Raw genomic sequence first — 22,335 nt, forward strand, 5'->3', positions numbered from 1 at the left:
GAGCGAATAATCAGATATGCAGAAAATCAAAACTTCCTCTGGGATGATCCAGTTGAGGATAAACAATGTGAAAAGCACAGAAGAATCTGTCAGCATGCCTGGAACTTTAAGAGCTTCATGATATTCAATACATAACATTTTTTAATACCAGTTATCATGTTTCTTTAAAAAAAAAAAATTAAAAAAAATGTAAGAACATTTAAGTAGAGGTGGGGTGAGCAGGGAGTGTTGTACACAGACTGCGTTTTTTAAAAGATAATTTTCACCAATTAGAAATGGGCTTGTACACACCACACCCCCCACATCTAAGGTAATTTGAAGCAATAATTTCATGTCTGGTTTATAATTTGACTTGTGAGTGTTAATGAGTTTTACGTGACAGAACTGGTATGATCTGAATCAGCGGTTTCTATTGTTTAATTTGATATATAACATCCAGTTTTTTCAACTATATTTTAAAAATATTATGTCTGAACAGATGGCAAGGGTTGTAAATCTCTTTTCCGTAGTACTTGTAGATTTTGCAAAAAAGAAAAATGGGGAAGGGTATTCTGTACATTTGCCAAAATTATGAGCGTAACACACACTTACAGTGGCTTCCTAAATGGGGACATTACACAGACTTCTATTGGTTTTTACATACAGCTATAAATACTTTAACTGAAAACATTTTAACTTTTTTTTTTCCAAATAAGGATGTCCACAAAAAGAGGGTTTGTCAGTTTTAGCTCACTTCTGGGTACAAATTTTCCCCAAACTATGGTTAAGAATATATACACACACACACACACACACAGTGCTGGGCAGATTACTTGCAAATTGTAGTCCGTTACTGATTACAGATTACAATACTAAAATTGAAGTTAGTAACAATCTAGATTACTCATTTTAGGTTATATATTCTGACTACTTTCTGATTACTTTTGACCTAAATCGTTTACCACTTAGATTTTAATGAGATTATTGTGTACCATATATATATATATATATATATATATATATATATATATATATATATATATATATATATATATATATTAAAGGGGGGGGGGGGCAGAAAATATTTTCCATTCTTTGTTATCAACAACATGAAATGCATTATGCATTACATTATCCCAGTGTTTCCCTAACTGGGATTAATGAAAAAACTGCAGGGTGATTGTGAGTTGATGAAAATATATCATATATATACATCATAAAAATGTCAAATTAAAATGAATAAATTATTTGACAATAAAAATAATATTAATTAAATAATTAAAATTAAATAAATTAATTAAAATTATGAATAATTTTCTGCCATTGTGTGGATATGCAATCATGTAATCTAAAAAAAAAAAGTAACTGTAATCTGATTATGAGCATTTAAAAACATAATATAATTTTTTGGAATCTGATTATGTAATCCAGATTACATGTAATTAGTTACTACCCAGCACTGCACTCACATACATAGTTTTTAGCTTATGTTTTATGTATTGGTTTTGCATTTGTTTAGAATTGTTTTGCAGTTTGAATTAATTCATATAAGTTTGCATTCAAATTCTTAACTACTTTAATTCATAACAGATAAATATGGAAACATTATAGCAACATTTGAAATACATCCCCCATCATGTCCAGTAATTAAACATGATATTAGGCGATTCGGCTAAATACACAACATGACTTTGTTCTATTATAGTTTGATATAAGTATCCTATTTAATACACAAACACTGGCATCTGATTTACACATATCCTCCTGAACAATACAGATCAAACAGTAGAATTTATAGTGGCATATTTACTTCAACTCTTGTGTATGAATTGGTGTTCAGAGCAATTGATTCAATTCTTCGGGTGCAATAAGTGGGTGATATATTAGTCATGGATCATGTTAACACAGTTACTGGATCCTGAGCAAGAATAATGAGCTCACCTTTAATTAACCATTTCACACATATCACAGAGTAAGACAACATGCCACAAGCCCTGTAATTCAATTGTTTTGGCTGCGACTGAGTGTATGTGTGTGTGTGTATCACGCAGAGTTTCACCATCATTTTTATACAGTCGTTGTCATTTTTATTATCAGTGTGTAAATGAACTGGATTGAATATAGCATGTGCGGCTGACAGATTATGGATTTTTAAAATCACAAACATCTAATAATCACAGAACGATGCTGTAACACAACATCTGTGCTTATAAAGCACGTCACATGAATTTAAGCAACATAACATTTAGAAGTCGTCCAAGTTAAGGAGGAGACATGAGACGCTCGCTCTCTCGTTCTTTTTAGCAAGCTGTGTGGCTCGGCTCTTTCATATTCACTTGACCTTGAAGTATCAGCCCAGCACACTCCTGAGTTTAGTGAATGGAAGTCCCAGACCCACTGCATTTATCACTGAAATACTGTGCTGTCAGGTGGCTCTGTATACCTGTCATAGAGGGCTCAAAGGAACAGCTCCAGATCCTCTCCTCCACAACACCGCATGATTCTTCATTGCCTTACGTTGCATGCCTTTCCACCATTGTTTTCAGCCATATGTCAACATAATTCATTTTCCCCAAGTATGACAGCAAATCTTTTGGTGGGAGGGAAAAAAAAAAAGACACTTCAGCTTATTGTGGTCATGATGCCATGCTTACATAATGACATAAACACAATTTCTATTATTGGATGTTTACTGCCCACTTCCTTCAACCGACTTGAAAAGTGAATTTATGGAGAACGAGTAATGAAATCATAATTCAAAAGCAGTTTGGATCATATAAACATTTAAACAAGGGAATACTGAAAACCGTGTAATGCAGTACGCCTATAAGCCGAGCGTCTTGAAAATATCAGCTGAAGTTTCTCCCAAATATGGCTACGGTTACCTCGTTGTTGTCAGTGGTAACTGTTGATATTATTGCTCTTGGACAGAAGCCCACCGTTCATGATTATTTTCACTAATGAGCACACCACAAGTTTCAACCCCAAGTGGTTACTCTTAAAACATTAGAAAATGGAAAGGGGAAAACTGAGACCCACAAAGCAGTTATCACTGAACTTACAGAAATCATTTCACTTTTAAAAAGCGTTCTCTCAACATTGCAGCACTGCATATCTAATCAACTCCTGATGAACACATTAATTATTTTTTGAATTATCACTCACTGAGCAATTTAACCATGTATTAGTGTCTTTGGAAAGCTTTTGTCTTTCAAACACGTTAAAATGTACAAATTCATGTCATTTCATATTTGCATGCAATGCAGGGAACTTCTTTCAGCTGTACCTCCTGAGAGTTTAGGTAAGTAAGGCCAATAATAAAATTAACAGTTGTCTGATGTTGGTTAATGGTCACATGACATGCAGGTAAACAAATAAAATATACTTTTTATCTTTTGTTAGTAAGTGTTTTTTTTTTTTTTTCATTGTTTTTATTTTAAAATGATATATTTTAATGTTACATTTTAATCATTTAATTACATAATAGCTTTCCAATAAAATGACGAACCCCTGCAGTTCCTTTACAAAACCCGGACTTAATGTAATATTTAATGCACTTCATGTTGTTGATAAAGTTTATATATTTTCTTGTTCTTTGTATTTCTATATCAATTTGAGATAAGATTATCCTATTCAAATCCATTTGATAATTGAGCTTGGTCAAGTGATCTAAAAGTAATTGAAAAGTAGTCCGATTACATTACCTTAAATGTGTAATGTAATGGATTACGTTACTAACTACAATTTCTGTCATGCAATTTGGAATCAGTAACTGATTACAATTTGTAAGTAATCTACCATCTTTTTTTTTTTAATCTACCCAAAAAAAATGTCTTTGCATAAATAACCAATATCAGATAAGACTCTCCATAATCTTGTCAGACATAATATAATAAAACACTAAAAGTGGGTAACGCTTTATTTCGATGCTCCCCAACAGACATTCTACTCACTATAAGTAACTTTGCAACTACATATCATCTTATTCTACTAACTCGAACCCTAACACCTAACCTTGACCTAACAAAGTTACTTATAGTTAGTAGAATGCCTAAAGTGGACCATCAAAGTAAAGTGTAACCTAAAATATTATAAAGTTACATAAGAAAATCGCTTTAAAAGCCTAATATTTATCTTTAAATTTATGTTTATTATATTATTATTTTAAGAATGGAGAAAAAAGCCAGCACATACAACATAGCTTCATTTATCTCTTCAATATTTAATAAATACTTAATTATTTATAGCTTATTTATGCATATGTGGTGCTAATTAGTCATAAAATCGTTATTATCTGACAGGTTTAATTGACAGTCTCAAAACAAATAGCCCCTGTCTCATAACATACACATCATTTCCAAGAGAATTAAGTTTTTGAAAACTGAACAGGCTGTCACCTTACTTTTTTTTTTTTTTTTTTTTTTTGTAGTGACAGCCAAAAAGGGGCCCACAGGTGTCTCAGAAAGCAGTGACTGTGTTGTCATAATTCATTTAGGCATCCTTCTGCAAAGCCATAATTACCTAATTAGCTTGTTAATTAGGAGATTAGCATTTACTGATAGAGTGGCTTGTTTAGTGAGGGGTGGAGTGGAGTTCCAGTGGAGTAAGTTACGAACGTGTTGCCTTAAAGTGCCTCCCAAGTCATTTCGCTCTCTATTCGGGTCAGAGATTGGAAGCTTTGATGGAAAGATATTAATAGTATTGAAAAGTTATGCAAATAAATGGTTTGAGCATCTACCTTACTGATAAACTATGTTTAAATTTCTGTTTAATATATATATATATATATATATATATATATATATATATATATATATATATATATATATATATATGAGGATTTAACAATAAACACATTGCTTTATTTTCTTTCATTTTACTGTCAAATAGCCTAAGAAATGCAAACATACCTTTACAATGTGTTTAAGATTCCAGATGAACTGCTGAGCATTGCTCTATGTCTGATTTCCCAGGTTACAGCACAAGTAGTCTAGCAACTCAATAGTCTCTCGTCTATATGCCGCCAAGTCATGTCCTGTTGCTGAGGAAGATTGGAGGAAATGACTTGAACGGACAGTGCCAGAGACGTTACTAACTATGTTAGCACCAGTCTCTTATCTAGTTTATGTGTTTGTTTATTCATTTCCCGATATTCACTGCAAGCAGGTCATACATCAATGTTACCATCAGGCATGCTTTATGTTTAAGAAGACCAGTGTTGGGCTGTAAATAACTAAAATCAGTGATACTACTAACTAAAGTAAAAAAAAATTCAGGAGCGTTAGAGTATCTCAGCAACTTTTTTGAACAAGTAGTGATATAAAAACTAACGATGCATCACTATTACTTATGTCATATGTATTGCATATGCAGCTTTCAAACATGCTCTCCTAAACTATGCTCTCTTTCGCATGTAGAATTGGGAAGTCCGATTCATTTTAATGAATCAGTTCACTATGAATCAAGCAGTTCAAATAAACTATTCACAGATTTATTTTATTTATTCGTATATAGAAAATATCAAGTTAATCATTAACTTACATGTTTATGACTTTGTAATAGAAATTAAAGTATTTCTAGTTTCATTTGTTGTGTAATTTAGTGTAATGCTGTAATTATGTTTTAATAAATGCTACTTAAATTGCAAAAAGAAATACATACGCACACTAGATATGTGTCGAAATACGGTAATGCGATTACGATAATGAACATACACGGACTGTATTGTTATCGTGGGCACTTCAAAATACCGTGATATACACAAATTATTTCTGATTTTTAGAATACTTTTCCATCAACCGGATAAAATGTCACACACATGTATGCGCACACAGTATTTATTATACATATAAAATTAGCATTTAATTAATGTTAGTAGCTATGCAACTACATTTTAAAAGAGATGTGCTGAAAAAGTGCTGAAGAAAAATTAGTATGTGTTCTAATGTGTTTGAAAATAGCAATAAATTAATATTTCTATGTTCTTACTAATTTAAAATATTTACACTATACAGTTTTAAAGTAGCTTCACTAATGCTGGTTAGTAAGTGTACGTTTCTAAACAAATATTAGCTTTTAGAAAGAAAAAAAAAAGTCATTTTCTACTGAGATGTGATTTTAAGTGCAGTTTAGATAATGTGACAGCTTTATTTTTCACTTTCTTTTTATGTTTAAACAGGCAAAATTGTTATCCAACCGAATGCAATTTTCATAATTATGTCTTATTATATTTTTGGGGGGTTTTTCTAAGTACAAAAGAAAATTAAAACATTAATTCTATTTTTACAGTTCTGGTCTATATACGTCCCTATAGCTAAAGCTCTTCGCCCAGCAGACTTCCCCTTCATTCAATCAAAGCTGCTCTGTCTCTCTCACAGGCCAGGTTGATAAATAAGAGGGAAATATTGTGTCTGCCAGGGCATGTTGTTAACTCTCCCCCCACAGTCATTAACTCATTTCAAGTGCAATCATAGAGTGGGAGGTAAATTAACAAACCATTAAAAATGTTATAAATGCACAATTAGCATGCCAACATTTACAGGACACATTCATTGAGCAGCAATAATTTTTGATTGGGCAGTTCCAATTCATCCCCCCTCTGTTTGTCTGTCTGTCTCGCCCCACTCTCTTTTTCAGCCTCTCTCTCTGACTGTCGGTCTCTACAGACATTTTGGTCTGGTGCCTGTTTGGCGAAGAAATTGAAGGAATGAGGCCTAATTTAATAGGTCATTGGTGGTGAACATTCACCTCTTACGTCATAGAGCATAAGAAAAAAAAAGAAGCAGAAAATGAGAGGAAAGGGAAAAATTATGAGAGACATGGAGGGCTTTTTCCTTCTGTCTTCCCTTTCTCATTTGCTACATTATGACTTGTGTTGGATGGATAAATTACGTGCCGGTTTGTAATAGTCTAATAGTAAGGATGATGATACAGCAGAGGGCAGCCTGCATGAGGCACCGCAGAACCTGGAGAATCTCTTTCTCAGCTTCCTGGGTCGATTGTAATAGGGTCATTAGCTAGTCTGGATCATATTTTAACATTTAGCCCCAGGTTATTGCATGTAACTTGCTTGATGGTCTCTGATATGAGATTACTGCTAAATCGATGAGCTAATGAAACCATAATGGTGTATTTCAATCAAATATCAAATGAATGTTTTTTATAAAGTATCGCTTCAGTTTGACAGGTTAGTAACAATGTCCTGTTAAAAAGAAATAGGCCCCTCAGGTTGTAAAAGAAGATCTTTAACATTTCTTAAATCATCGAAGAGAGCCTGATAAAAACGTTAGCTGCTTTTTACAGAGTGGAGAGTGCTTAATCTAAACGTTTTGGTTTACAGAATACCGTGTTTGATAGCTGATTAAAATTCATTAGGCATTAATAATACTGCTTGCACGTCCGTTTCATAAACAAGAAGTTAATATTGTGTAACTTACATTTTAGACACGATATTGTCTGGTTTTGATCCGCCATCGAAAATTGATCCAAACGCCGTCGCTGAGTTTCCGAGTGAATCAAACGAATCGTTTGTGTGAATGGCTCGCAATCACAGAAACTCGACTCGCTTGTATCGTTCCTGAATAATTTAGTATTTTTAACCACTCTGTTAAGTAAATAATTTAATGCCACACTCATAATGCTGTAATTTTTTTAGTTTCTGAATGAATCAGTAATTTTGAACAAATAGTTAGTTAGCTTCACTAATGCTGGTTAGTAGTGTTTGTTTCTAAACAAATATTAGATTTTAGAAAAAAAGTCATTTTCTACTGTTATGTGATTGTATCGTTCCTGAATAATTTAGTATTTTTAACCACTCTGTAAAGTAAATAATTTAATGCCTCACTCATAATGCTGTAATTTGTTTAGTTTCTGAATGAATCAGTAATTTTGAACGAATAGTTTGAGTGAATGCTTCAATGACTCACCCATTCTTGTTGTTTCGAATCAGTAAAGTAAACGATTCATTCATTCACTTTAAAAAAGACACTTGTCAACACCTATTGGCGTAACGATGTAACATGCAGAAAGCAGTGTAAATTTATCCGTCTAATATTCCAGTATTTTAGACTATAATAACATTTCTGCAAATATGGCATCTTATTTAATAGGCTAGTATTTATTTTTGTAAAACAGCTCCTTGTTTTTAAAGTGAATAGCTATCACTGATTTGCTTCGAACTTTCCAAAATTAGCTAACTATGGCATAACCAATGAACATATATGTCTTTTATAGCCTAATATATGTTTCAATACTCCTATCACACAGTTTTGTTATTGTGTTAAGTAATTTAAAAACATATGCAACATTTCCTTCACTCATATAAAGAAAGCAATGGCATCAGAGTTTAAGGTTTGGCCCATGTTTTCTGAGCCCCCCCATTCCAGAGTACAGGGACATGTGAGTAGATCCAGCCGGGCCTCCTCCTCCAGCTCTGCTAAGGGCAGGCAGATGTAAGGGATCAGGGGCAGACGTGGAGCCTCGCAGGGGGAAGGTGAGAGGTACACAGCCTCTCCGCTCCTAGTGATCAATCATTCTCCACTTGTCCTCCTCCCTGGCCCGCAGCTGTTCCTCCAACATCTCCTGTGGAAACACACTCTTCACTTTGCTTAAAATTATTACACAGACCATAAACCCAGAGAGGGAAAGCTCTGTTAACACTAGTGCTCAGGGTAGTCACTGTAACCTTTAAGATGAGCCAGTGGTGCTTTGGACGAGAGCCATACCAGCCGGCGCTGGCTCGCCTCTTTCTTTTCATACCTGTGGAACTGATGTTTTTGCTGTGGAATTTATTTGCCACTCGCAGCCCAATCTCAGGAGCAGCATTGATCCCCTTGATGACGGCTTGAACCACGGCCTTCATTCCAAGGGCAAGCTATCCGGAAAGCTTGTCAAATTATGAAGGTGTGCAGACCTGTTTTGACAACATCATAAAACAAGCAGCCAGAAATTGTTGACCATCATGATGATGACTAAAATGATTATGTGAAGAGGTGGGGTTTCAGATTGCCTTTTTTTTTTCTTTTTGCACTGTGAAGCGCAAAACTATTTTGTGAGGTACTGAACTGTTTTCTAGTCCTGTTCTTGATTTGAAAATGTTAGACTGAATGTAATCTCCTATTCCTATATTTATTGATTTTTGATACAATACAAGTCTTATCATATGAGGAGTGTTTATCTGACCTAGAAAAAGTCAAGTGTGAACAAATTTATAAAGTAGTGGTGTTTCTGAAAAGAAATATTCTGGGTTCAGCTCAGGCAACAGCATTTGCAAGCATAATGTTGTTGAATTTTCACCTTCCCATCTTTTCTTAAAAAAAAAAATAAAAAAAAATAATAATAATAAATCACAAATTAGGGTTAAAGTGAGGCACTTACTAAGTAAATGAGGGCAATTTGTAAATGTTATTCATTGTTTCAATAGCATAGCCACAAGACATAAACAATAAGCATGTTAACATGATTTTAGTGGGGGAAAGACATCACTTACTAAACTTTTCTGTGTGTCAAATCCAGTTGTATAACATAATACCATAAACCCTAAAATGATAATGAAAATGATGATATAAACAGCTTTAAAGTGTTAGTTCACCCAAAAATGAAAATAATGTCATTACTCACCCTCATGTTGTTCTACACCCATAAGTCCTTCATTCATCTTCAGAACACAAATTGAGATATTTTTGATGAAATCCAATGGCTCAGTGAGTATGGAGCTAGAAATATGACAAAATGATCTGAATTTGAATTGTGTAAATTTGAATTATTGACAAGTGTCATTGAATATTAAGTGCCATTTTATACAGATTTGAATTAGAATTTTTTAAAACTTGAATCCTGGACATTTGATATTTTGTCCACTTGGAATTATAAGCTTCTATTTATTTTTTATTTATTTATTTTTTCAAAATTGAGTTATTCACATATTCATATTCTGTGACAACTTATTTACATTATGTGATGTTTCTTTTTTTTTTAAGTTGTATACATTTTGGTACTTTTTTTAGAAAACAAAAAGGTTCTATCTACAAACTCGCACTCTAACTTGGTTCTATAAGGTTCTATCTGCATGAGCCAATCAGCACTTTGAATGCACACACGAGGACCAATCAGGATCAGCGTTCTTTGTCATGTCACCGCGATAGCGGAACAGAGCGCACGAAAATGCTAAATCGGTGAAGAGAAGACTAAATAATTTCACACAACACAATGTTTATTAGAAACCTCATGATCTTATTTATGATGTTGTCAATGACAGCAGCCCAAATTCCAGGGAATTACAGTCTTTTTGTGTGTTTTGCTGTATCTGTTGCTGAGGAGTTATTTTCAGTTAGAGACCACGCTAACATTAACTAGCAGTGCTATTAAGAGGATAGGTTCGGGTTTTGTAGACTATTCGCTTATTTCCAGTCACGTCATGTCATACGAGGGAAAGTTATGTATATATTAGGTTATGTTTTAACCTTGATCCATCCTGTGTACTTGAATTGAGCTGTATAGCTATAAAGCTCTGCCCCTTAAGTGAGATGAAATGTTACATTTTACATTGTTGGTAAAAAACTGAGTTGTTGCATAGTTGAAGTAATTTAAATATGAAATATTTTTAATTATATATAGTCATTGAAACATTTTTCAATGTTTATTAAACTTTGTTAACACCTTTGCTGAAGCATTTTTAGTCTTAAAATGTCTTAAATGTTACAATATTAAGCCTTACAGGTCAAATAGTCAACCATTTAATTGATGGGGTCTTAATTACAACAATAAACGTTTGCATGTTATTTCAGCCATACTGATGTCAAGAGAGAAAGCCATTTTACCTGTCCCACTTTCTGAGGAATAAAGTCCTGCTCAGATGTATTATAGTTGCTGCTTTCTGTATAAACAAAAGGAAAATTAAACTTAAATGGTTCCTGCAATAATGTGTTAAATTACCTACCATATTCCTACCTAAATTTAACATTGGACAAAAGATTTAGCACTGCCTTTTATGCTTAACTTGAACAAGAAAAAATAATATTCATTTAGAATATGAAATAAATGTCATAAAAACCATTAAATTTAACTTTCTCATGCATGTAAATACATTGTTACAACACTAATTTTATGTTTTAAAACAAATTATAAGCAAACTGTTTGTGTTTCTTGAAAATTATTGCTTCAATTAATTTTTTGGCAGATAGAACCTTATAATTCCAAGCGAAAAGTGTTTTTAGAATTATAAGGTTCTATCTGCATTTGACCCGATCCAAAAATCCCCATTTACAAATTTGAGAGCATATTGATATTGTATATTTAGAATAAATTGAGGGTCCCTGCCATGTTCATGTTTGAAATAAATTTGTTCCCCTTATAGTTTTTGCTATATGGAATGCAAAAACTTTGAAACTCAATATCTCAAAACTGCTCAGAACACAGATAGAACCTTGTAATTCCAAGGGGACGAAATAAAAAAATTTTATGGCATAATTTTCAACATATGTATTTTCAAACAGCGTATTTTTTGTTCTGACTTCTTAGACTGCAAATATTCTTAAAAATACAGCTTCAAATTTTCAACATGAATAACAAATTCAAAACACCAAATTCAATATTCAAAAATTCAAAACACAGAAATTCAGATCCTATTTCCAACTTCTGAGTTCCACAGACAAGTGTAAAGGATCTCGGAAAAGTCGAACGCTGCATTTTGGCCAATAGAGTACCACAGAGATGACGTGTTTTTTTAGGCCAACCCGGAAGTTAGCGGCGCACGGGTTCCCTATGCATTTTTCCCATAGACTTTTGGAAAATCGCAGAAAATAAGCTCTGTGTTTAACAAAGGGTTATGACATTTACATGTCTTGTCTATCAAGATAATCTTTACAAGTTAACACAACATTTATACATTTTGAAGCCTAAATAAAGTCGTCAGATATAAAAGGCTAACAGTAGACTATAAACAGACTACAGCACACCATGGTCGCTGATCAACATCACCACCACCAAGCGTCCTCAAACTTTATTTAGAAAACAACTTTATTTATAAACATGCTCGCTGATTATGATCTGTGCTGTTATGAATACTTATCCACTTTTTCATGAGAAATGCTGTCCAAATGTCCCGTTTTTAATGATGACGTCTAAAGTCCCCGCCAAAGGAAGTAGTCCCTTTTAGCAACGTGTTAGCAACTGCCGATTTTAAGACACAGTAAAAGTTAAAAAAATCACAAGTGGGTTATAACTGGTGTGTTTTATGTCATAGATCAAAACGTGAAAGTATTTAGAGGCTTTGTTAGACCTTATTTCAGGCGATTTAGCAAAAACCCATTCAAAAAACCCATAGACTTTACGGCGTTGGAACCGGAAGCCCTAAAATGTTAACTCGCTTCCGGGTTTTGCCTACAAAAATGCGTCATCCCTGAGGCACTCTATTACAGAGAAGCAATAATTCTCAGCATGCGAGACATTTATCCCTGGGGGTCTTTGCTTCATCTATTTGTTTTAGTATAACGTTTATTTAGTATGGAAGTGATTAGCATGCGTAACAGTCACACATAACTCTATAATTACTATATTTCTGTTGCATTCTGTTATCGAAGTTGGATGTTAGGCTATTTCAGGCTATTTCGCTGGCGTTTTCAGTTCAAGATGTGTAACATAGCAGCCGCGATTACATGATTTATTTATTTCAATATCATGCAAATTGTAGGCTTATTAAATTAAATCAGAATGGATGTGTCTGTGACCTATTAAAAATAGCATGGTAGCCTGTTCATGGTCACATCGCACCTGCTGCGCTTCTGTGAACGGAGAAAAACAGACTTCCGAGATCCTCTACTCTTCCCTGTGGAACCCGGAAGTTGGACCTCTGACCTACTTTCAGTACAATATGAATTTCTGCACTATGAATTTTCGAATATTGAATTTGGTGTTTTGAATTTGTTATTCAAGTTGAAAACTTGAAGCTGTATTTTTAAGAAGTGAATATTTGAAGTGAATATTGAAGTATTCAGAATAAAAAATACGCTGTTTGAAAATACATATGTAGAAAATTATGCCATAAAAAAATTTCAATTTCAAATGTCCAGGATTCAAGTAAAAAAAAATGTAATTCAAATCTATATAAAATGGCACTTAATATTCAATTCTGTTAAATGACACTTGTCAATAATTCAAATTTACACAATTCAAATTCAGATCATTATGTCATTTTTCTAGCTCCATAAGTGAGGCCTCTACTGCCAGCAATGTCACTAAACCTCTCAAGATCCAGAAAGGTACTCAAAAGCTTTACGAATCTTTTCGAATCAGTTGTTCGGATTGCGTAACAACCTGCCAATTTGCTGAAATCACGTGACTTTGGTGCTCCGAACCACTGATTCGAAAGCAGTGTTTTTAAATCGGCCATCACTAGATATGGTTGAAAAGTCTTTATTTTGTTTTTTTGCCGCACAAAAAGTATTTTCGACACTTTATAATATTAAGGTAGAACCACTGTACTCACATGAACTGTTTCAAATATGTTTCGAGTACCTTTCTGGATCTTGAGAGGTTCCGTGACATTGCTGGCTATAGAAGCCTCGCTGAGCCATCGGATTTGATCAAAAATCTCTTAATTTGTGTTCAGAAGATGAACGAAGGTCTTACGGGTGTAGAACGAAATGAGGGTGAGTAATAAATGACATCATTTTAATTTTTGGGTGAACTAACCATTTAAGTCCAAAGTATAGTTCACTTTTTACACATACACGAGGATCAGCAGTGAAGTGTGATGTGAATTTCGTCATCAGAAGAGTACGCGTACACGCGCCGCCAGATTTTTGTAACTGCACGTACTTGTACGCACAGGTCGCACAAGCGCATTTAATTTTTTGGCAGTAATTAGTTTATCCAAAAGATGGCAATCCTGCCCTGGGGCCGTCAATTCAGCGACAGCGACAATGGAGGCCCTACATAGATGAGAGATTGTGCAAAGAGGTTAGAAAGTACACTCATTTGTACAACTCTATAAAAGAATACAAAGATGTTTACATGGGTTGTAACTTGTGGTGAGAGATTGCTCAAAACTGTGCATGTGTCATGTCAAATGAAGTATACTTTCCGAGGCTGGGCGTTCGACTGTGCACATACATTAGCGTACGCATAAAAAAAATGAAGTATACCCAGGGCTTTACAGTTCAAACAAAACAAGAAAAAAAAAATCACTTTAACAGAAAAAATAAAGTGATTTCATGAAATATTAACTCTAACCTTTCTGCTTTTAAAACTCTAAAAATAGCTCCATTCACTCACCGCTCAAGTGCCTTAACATAACCATGATTTTTGTTTTTTTAAAACAAAAAAAAGGAGACGAAAGAAAGTGCTAATAAACATTATGCCATGAATTGTTAAAGTTTAACTTGTTCAATAAACACAATTGCTATCACAAGTATTCATAATGCATGTTTGGTATTTATGATATAGGAAACAATACAATTGTAAATTCTTTATTTGAAGCATATGCTTACTCTCATCACAAATGTGCATTCACAGATATTAAAGGTGCCGTAGAACGTCTTTTTAAAAGATGTAATATAAGTCTAAGGTGTCCCCTGAATGTGTCTGTGAAGTTTCAGCTCAAAATACCCCATAGATTTTTTTTTTATTCATTTTTTTAACTGCCTATTTTGGGGCATCATTAAATATGCGCTGATTCAGGCTGTGGCCCCCTTAAATTCTCATGCCCCGGAGCTCGTGCTTGCCTTAAACAGCATAAACAAAGTTCACACAGCTAATATAACCCTCAAAATGGATCTTTACAAAGTGTTCGTCATGCAGCATGTCTAATCGTAAGTATTTATTTGGATGTTTACATTTGATTCTGAATGAGTTTGATAGTGCTCCGTGGCTAAAGCTAACATTACACACTGTTGGAGAGATTTATAAAGAATGAAGTTGTGTTTATGAATTATACAGACTGCAAGTGTTTCTCCGTGAATACAGTAAGAAACAATGGTAACTTTAACCACATTTAACAGTACATTAGCAACATGTTAACGAAACATTTAGAAAGACAATTTACAAATATCACTAAAAATATCATGGAATCATGGATCATGTCAGTTATTATTGCTCCATCTGCCATTTTTCGCTGTTGTTCTTGCTTGCTTACCTAGTCTGACGATTCTTCAGTGCACAGATCCAGACGTTCTGCCCTTGTCTAATGCATTGAACATGAGCTGGCATATGCAAATATTGGGGGTGTACATATTAATGATCCCGACTGTTACGTAACGTAACAGTCTGTGTTTTGTTGAGATTCTCCTGTTCTTCGGAGGTCTTTTAAACAAATGAGATTTATATAAGAAGGAGGAAACAGTGGAGTTTGAGACTCACTGTATGTCATTTCCATGTACTGAACTCTTGTTATTTAACTATGCCAAAGGTAAATTCAATTTTTAATTCTAGGGAACCTTTAACTCTATCCCAGGACCAGGTATGTGACTGGCATACCAAACTGGCCACTCCTAACCATTTCTGCTTTAAACACAGATCTAGGAACAGTAATCCATCTATTTCTGCTCATCTGCTATGAATTAAACATAGACGCAGGTCAGCACACAGTGTGTCTAAATCACTGCAGCCCGGCTGCCCTTAGCTCAACTTCTCTATTGACATAATGTCAGATATGACACTATTACTCAGCGAGTGGCGATGGTCATTTGATAAATAGTACCATAAATTGTTGACAAAACAATTTGTGATGTATTACGTTCGTGATGGGTTGTACTGCTTATCAAATCAAAGTAATCTGGTGGCGGACACCATTAATCAGCCTAATGTGCATAATCCTGCTGCTGATGGGAGATGACTTGCAGATTGTGGATGGTTTTCTACACAATTCTCTCTCTGGATTTAACCAAAACACTTCAAAATTAAGGTTTTTTGTTGGCATGTACCAGTGTTTCCAAACCGGGGTGCTATCTGGCGAGAGCAGAGGTGTTGTGTAAAAAATACTTTTAACATTTTTACATTTTTAATTTCAAGTGTTTGTTAAAAAAAGCATGTGATCTCTGATGTCTCCAATAACAACAAATAACACACACAAATTCATAACAAAAAATGCAAATCACAAGAATGGTTGGTCTAAATTTCGGCTTGGGATTGCAGGGGTTGCACATAATTTTCAATCCTGTGCTCACATCCAAAGCCGCCTCTCAAACAGCTCGCGAGTGAAAACACAATCGGTTATGTCCTAAGTGAAAGCAAACAGTTCAGAAAGAAAAAGCATTTTTATAATAAAGACTATCCAGGTTATTTTATATTTAATTTGGCCTACTTCATCATATAAAGCAATCTCTTCAGAAGAACATCTGGACAAAAAAAATAGATAATATAAAAAATATCTATATGACAATATATGGTTCTTCCCCGTGGTATCAAATATCAATACTTTTTAAGGTATCATATCGAAGTTAAAAATTCCAGTATTGTGACAACACTAGTGTAGGGTGCCACAAATTTTTTTGTAAATTTTCAAAGGGTGGCTTGACTGAAAAAAGATTGAAAAACACTGCTTTAGACTATAAGAATGTCAGACCAACACTTTTAGAAATAAAAGTTCCAAAAGGGGGTTTTCGCAGCAAATTCAAAGAAGAACCATTTTGGGGTCCACAAAGAACCTTTCAGTGATCCCTTCTGAAAAGAACCATTTTTTTTCTTTGTGTGAAGAACAATTTAATAATCGAAGAACCTTTTTCCACTATAAAGAACCTTTTGTGGGATGGAAAGGTTCCATGCATGTTAAAGATCCTTCATGGATCCATAGATGCCAATAAGGAACCTTTATTTTTAGGAGCGAAGAATGAAATTGTTCTTTTATGAACCTTTCACTCACAGGTTCTTTGAGAAACTAAAAATGCTTCTTCTATGGCATTGCTGCTAAAACCCTTATTTTGAACCTTTATTTTTAAAGTCTAAAACCTTTTTCTTTTACAAAGACCTTTTGGTTCTTCCTGACATTTTATTGCGTGCATTTTGAAAGCTAAGATTTTGTTTATTCTGCTGAACTAGATTGTGCTATATTTTTGATTATACAATTTTAAAATGTATTTAAAACAACCCTAACCGTAACATTTTTAAAGCATATATTTGCATAAAACACATATCTATGTTTCATAAATGGCCATATGATTTCAGATTGAAGCGTTGAGAGACTCTAATTGTAGCTAACAGACACATTCTAAAAGTTTTTAATTATTTTATATATGGAAAAAGTTTTAAATTATATATATATATATATATATATATATATATATATATATATATATACATATATAACTATCATTTATCCCAGACCGGCAGTCATGTCATGTTGGTTCCATTACATTCTCTCTCCTCACCAGACTACACACTCTGTAGTGCCGCTGTGTGGTGTGTTTCCACGCTAAGTGAGCAGCCGATATCTCAGCTATCTCTGCTAGTGAACTTGCTCATCTCTCCTGTCAGATACAGATGACAGAGTGTTATTTTCAAAAGCCCACCACAGACAGGAGGACTTGTTTAATGTGTGACAACATCCTGTGATCACTCAGCTCTCTGTATTATGAGCAGAGCTTTGTATGTCCGTTTGCAAAGGCTCAAAGACTTGAAGCGTCTGAAGGAAGAAGCGACAGATACAGAGACAATATGTGGAAGTCCACGGGAGCAACACAAAAGCTGCTTATCAACTCTTGATAAGAGTTGAAAGGGTTTGCCTTTGTTTCTGCTGTCCGCATCACTTGTAATTGAGAGGCTGTCGAAAGTTGAAATGATTAATTCGCACACCATTAAGACACCATGACTGTCAACCCTACAGGTTTACAACAGATTTCAGTATTTATAGTATATTTACAGTATGCCCTCCCCCATTGCTTTAATGTGCATTTTGAAGTAAAAAAAAAAAAAAAAAAAAGCTTTCAAATATGTCATATTGCTCAATCAATAAACTTGGACAAAACTTGGTTTTATGTGCTGCATACAATTCTTTAATTGATCTGTAATTGTCCAAATATGTATTGACTAATATTTCAGCAGCACTTTATAATAACTTAAATTAATAAAATTAACAAACATTATTATATCATATAATACTTCAAAGATCATGAATGTACATTCAAATAGTTAAAAATATAAGTTGTATATTTTCATAAATATGTATATTTGAATGTACATGCATCACATAGGACTGAAGATTAAAATGTATCACAGAAAGTCCAGTTAATTAAATATTACCCTTTCAAACACGACACACAGTGTCTGAACTAACTGCATCCTTAAAAAAAATGCTAAAAAATTATATTTAAAAATCACCCATACAAAAAAAAATTCAGTCCAGAAACTTGCCACCCATGTATGACATCACCTGTTTCACACTTTGCCATTGTTTTAATGTAGTCTGTGGTGAAAAAGTGATCAGAAGGCTTTTTGCCCTTTGCTAATTAGAATCCAGCAAGAAAAGCCTGGAGATTTATGAAAGGGTTAGAACCTACACCCGTAAGTCTTTCTGGTGCACCGGTTTAAAGTCAAGCAACCTTGAGAGGGAGGGAAACAGATTGCTCACAAAAAAAGAAAACATGTTCGTGCGGCACATTTCGAACAAAGATTAATTAAAAAGCCAATTGCAATACATATTTTTTACAGAGAGAAATTAGGGCATTTTTTAAGAGTGATGCATAATTTCCACCATCTTTATCATTAAGGAAATTTCCACTCCAGCCAAATTTCCACTCCAGCTTTTTTTAGCTTGACTAATAATATCAGGACTTTTTTTTTTTTCTGCTGTTTTGTGAATGAGATAAAAACTGTGGATATTTAAAGGTCTGCTGCTTTCTGGTGAAAGCATCTGTAAAACATAGTAATTAAGTCAAACTGTCAATCATTGAGGGTCCGGTGGGGAGTGGGTGGCAGATGAGGGGTGTTAAAATCTCACTTTTAAAAGAAAAATCTAGAGGTCATTGATCAATATGGTTGATTTAAATGTAAAAGTTCATTCATGGTTGGTTGATGTGAGACTAATGTATAATACTTTTCCTAAGCTGTGAATAATTTTAAATTCAAATAAGTTATATTACACTAAAAAAAATGTTTGAGAGGAGAGTCCTGTGACCCTGTGATTTGGTAATAAAAGCAAAGCTAACTTGAGCTTCCCATGCATTGAATCAAATGGGCTGATAACAGAGCAATAAGGTAATGGCTGCTGAGTCTAATTTCTCGGCTCGTTCTGCCAATACATGTACTATAAATCTGAGGGTGTTTTTTTACTGCTATTTTTACAAAAAGCGAAGGAACTGAGACTACAACGGCGCATTTCAACTTGAATGTTAACTTTGTGAGCGGAGCGGAGCGGCACATAATGCAGTGCTGTTGCCTGTTCATCTCTCATGAATGTGCCGTTTCAGCACTGCTGAAGTCATTAACAGTCCCTCTGGTTTAATGAGTAAACCCAGTCTAATCTAACATTCACCACCCCATTTTCTCATTTAATACTCAAATCCTTTTTAAAAATGGATAGCTGTAACTTTGCTTTTTTTTTTTTTTTAAGTTAAAGATGAATAGCAATAAATGTGTTTTCTTGGAAACAGGGGGTGAAGTTTGTTCTCCATTAATGAAACCACATAGGCTATAATGTGCATGCTGAACAACAACAATAGTCATAATAAAACGAATAATGTAAAAAATAATTATACAATTGCTAAAATTAATAATACAAAAACTACTACTACTACACTGTAAACCCGAATAACTTGGCAAAACTCAAAAAATGTTAAGGTAATCAGTTACATCAATTTTTTCATTAAGAAATTCAAAGTTTAAGTGCACACAACTGGCAGATTTCAATTTTGTACTCATACATTTGAATTGCTCTTAACTTTAACATTTTAAGTAAGTTAATTCATGCATTTAACTGAAAATGATCAGTATTTTTAGTATTGGAAATTTAGCTAGCTATAAATAGCTAATTCAGCAAATGCTTCTTGTTAACAGAACGCTTTGATAACATTAGCACAGCAGAGGAATTGCTGAAAGAGTTCAGCAATATAGAACATTTAACATATAGCAGTTCTCAAACTAAGCTCATAATGGTAACCCCCGAAAAAGAAAGTTCTAAGTACTCATAAAAGTTCATTTGATCGAACTAGTTTGTTTAATTTGAGTTTGCCCTACTCAAACCAGTTAATTATTTTGAACATTAGGGTTTACACAACTAATAATAATAATAATAATAAAAGATCTATAAACCGTAATCTATCTATTTCTGCTGACATGATTTAATATAATTGTATGGTCACACTTTAGGATCCAGTTCTAACAATTAACTATGACTTTTACCTCAATAAAGTCCTAATTACTGCTTATTAATAGTTTCGGTATTGGATAAGAATATGGTCATCCAGAATAAGGCATTAATACTTTATAATACACATAAACAGCCAATATCCTAGTAATATGCATACACTCTAAAAAATGCTGGGTTAAAAACAACCCAAGTTGGGTTGAAAATGGACAAACCCAGCAATTGGGTTGTTTTAACCCAGCGGTAGGGTTAAATGTTTGCCCAACCTGCTGGGTAGTTTTATTTAACTCAACTATTGTTTAAAAATTACTGTATTGCTTAATTAAAATTTACCCAAAGTATGTTGGAAATGAACATTTATTAATGTTCAATGAATAATTATTAAACAATAAACATTTATTAAATTGCTTATTAATAAATTTATATTAATAAAATATTAAAGCTTATTAATAAACATTCACCTTTTGTCTATTATTGTTGTCTCTAATTGCATCTGGTTTTTAATTTCCCAACTATTTTGGGTTCATTTTAAGCTAGCCATATAGCAATCTTTAAACAATAGTTGGTTTAAATAAAACTACCCAGCAGGTTGGGCAAACATTTAACCCAACCGCTGGGTTAAAACAATCCAATCGCTGGGTTTGTCCATTTTCAACCCAACTTGGGTTGTTTTTAACCCAGCATTTTTTAGAGTGTACTAATACGCAACTAGTTAATAGTGAGAACTGGACCCTACACTGTAAAAAATTATTTTACGATGAAGTAAATACTACAGCAAAAAAAATAAATAAAAAATGCAATTTTTACATGAAAAAGTTAGTTCAGGCAAGAATTAAAAAAAAAAACCTAAGTAAATTCTATATTAGTACTGAATTTAAGCTTGTAGAAATTAAAGCGTAAATATCAACACTATAAAATTAAGTAAAACTACTCAGCTTTTCTGATACTGGTGTTCCCATCATGCACTGGGCCTTAAATAATTAATGAGGTCGATTTTTCACTGTTTTCCAGATGTTTTTACACTTTTATCATTGCTTTTGTGGTTATGTTTAGTAACTTGCCATTTTGTGATATTCGGAGTTAATTTTCTACTCAAAACGATCCATCGAATGTTACCATCATTGTGTATTGTGTACCAAGTACTGAGGTCTCTGTGTTCAGGTGCCCCATTTCTTCTAATATGAAGATATTGTTTTATTTACTTAGATATTTCTTAGTAATGCATACACTTTAAAAGCATGGTTTAATTCAGTGTTATATTGTTTGAATACAAGGTATTGCAAAAGAAACTTCAACAAAGTAGAAATGAATCAAACTTTTACTGGCCAAGTTAAAATGTTATTCATCTTAGTTAAGTAGAGTTACTTAATTCATATTTGAAATTTACCTAAAATGTATGCATGCAAAAACTTGTGAAAGAAAAACTAAGTAAATTTGACTTATTGTTTTTTACAGTGAGTATTACCAATTGTATTTATAATAATAATTTTCCCATGTCACAAATTACACATAACTATTAATATTTACTTAATCACTGTCAACTGGTTGAAATCCATTTTCAAATTTGGGAAACATGCACATAAAATCATGTTTATGTTTAGGGTAATTTACCCTCATGCCAAAGTGATTTGTAATAGATGCGTGTCTGTAAGCCCTTTTCCACTGTAGCAGAGAAAGCTAACCACATCCACGATAGCATCCATGGCAGACAGACACAGGGAAAGATCCTATACATAGGAGATGACCCGTTAATGTGGTTTGTCCTGTACGCTTTAGCCGCAATTCATTTTAATTGTGCGTATGAAGTTTAAAAGTATTAGTGTCAGGTAAAGATTCATTGCTGCAGTTTGATTTAAGGCCGGCCTAATCGGAAGCAACCATGTGTTCTGGCAGATGTTTACATAAGCCTCACTTGCTCCCTGACAGGAGTTAAAAAGTACAGTTGTGGTAATCAAATTGTGGTGTGCCAAGTCAGATGCACGAGGCAGATTGAATTAAGCAGCCTTGCAGATTTATGTATGAGGAGACGCCAGCCAGGGATACAACATTCATCTGAGTCGGAG

Source organism: Chanodichthys erythropterus, chromosome 9 (genome assembly GCF_024489055.1).
Source record: "Chanodichthys erythropterus isolate Z2021 chromosome 9, ASM2448905v1, whole genome shotgun sequence".
NCBI lineage: Eukaryota > Metazoa > Chordata > Actinopteri > Cypriniformes > Xenocyprididae > Chanodichthys > Chanodichthys erythropterus.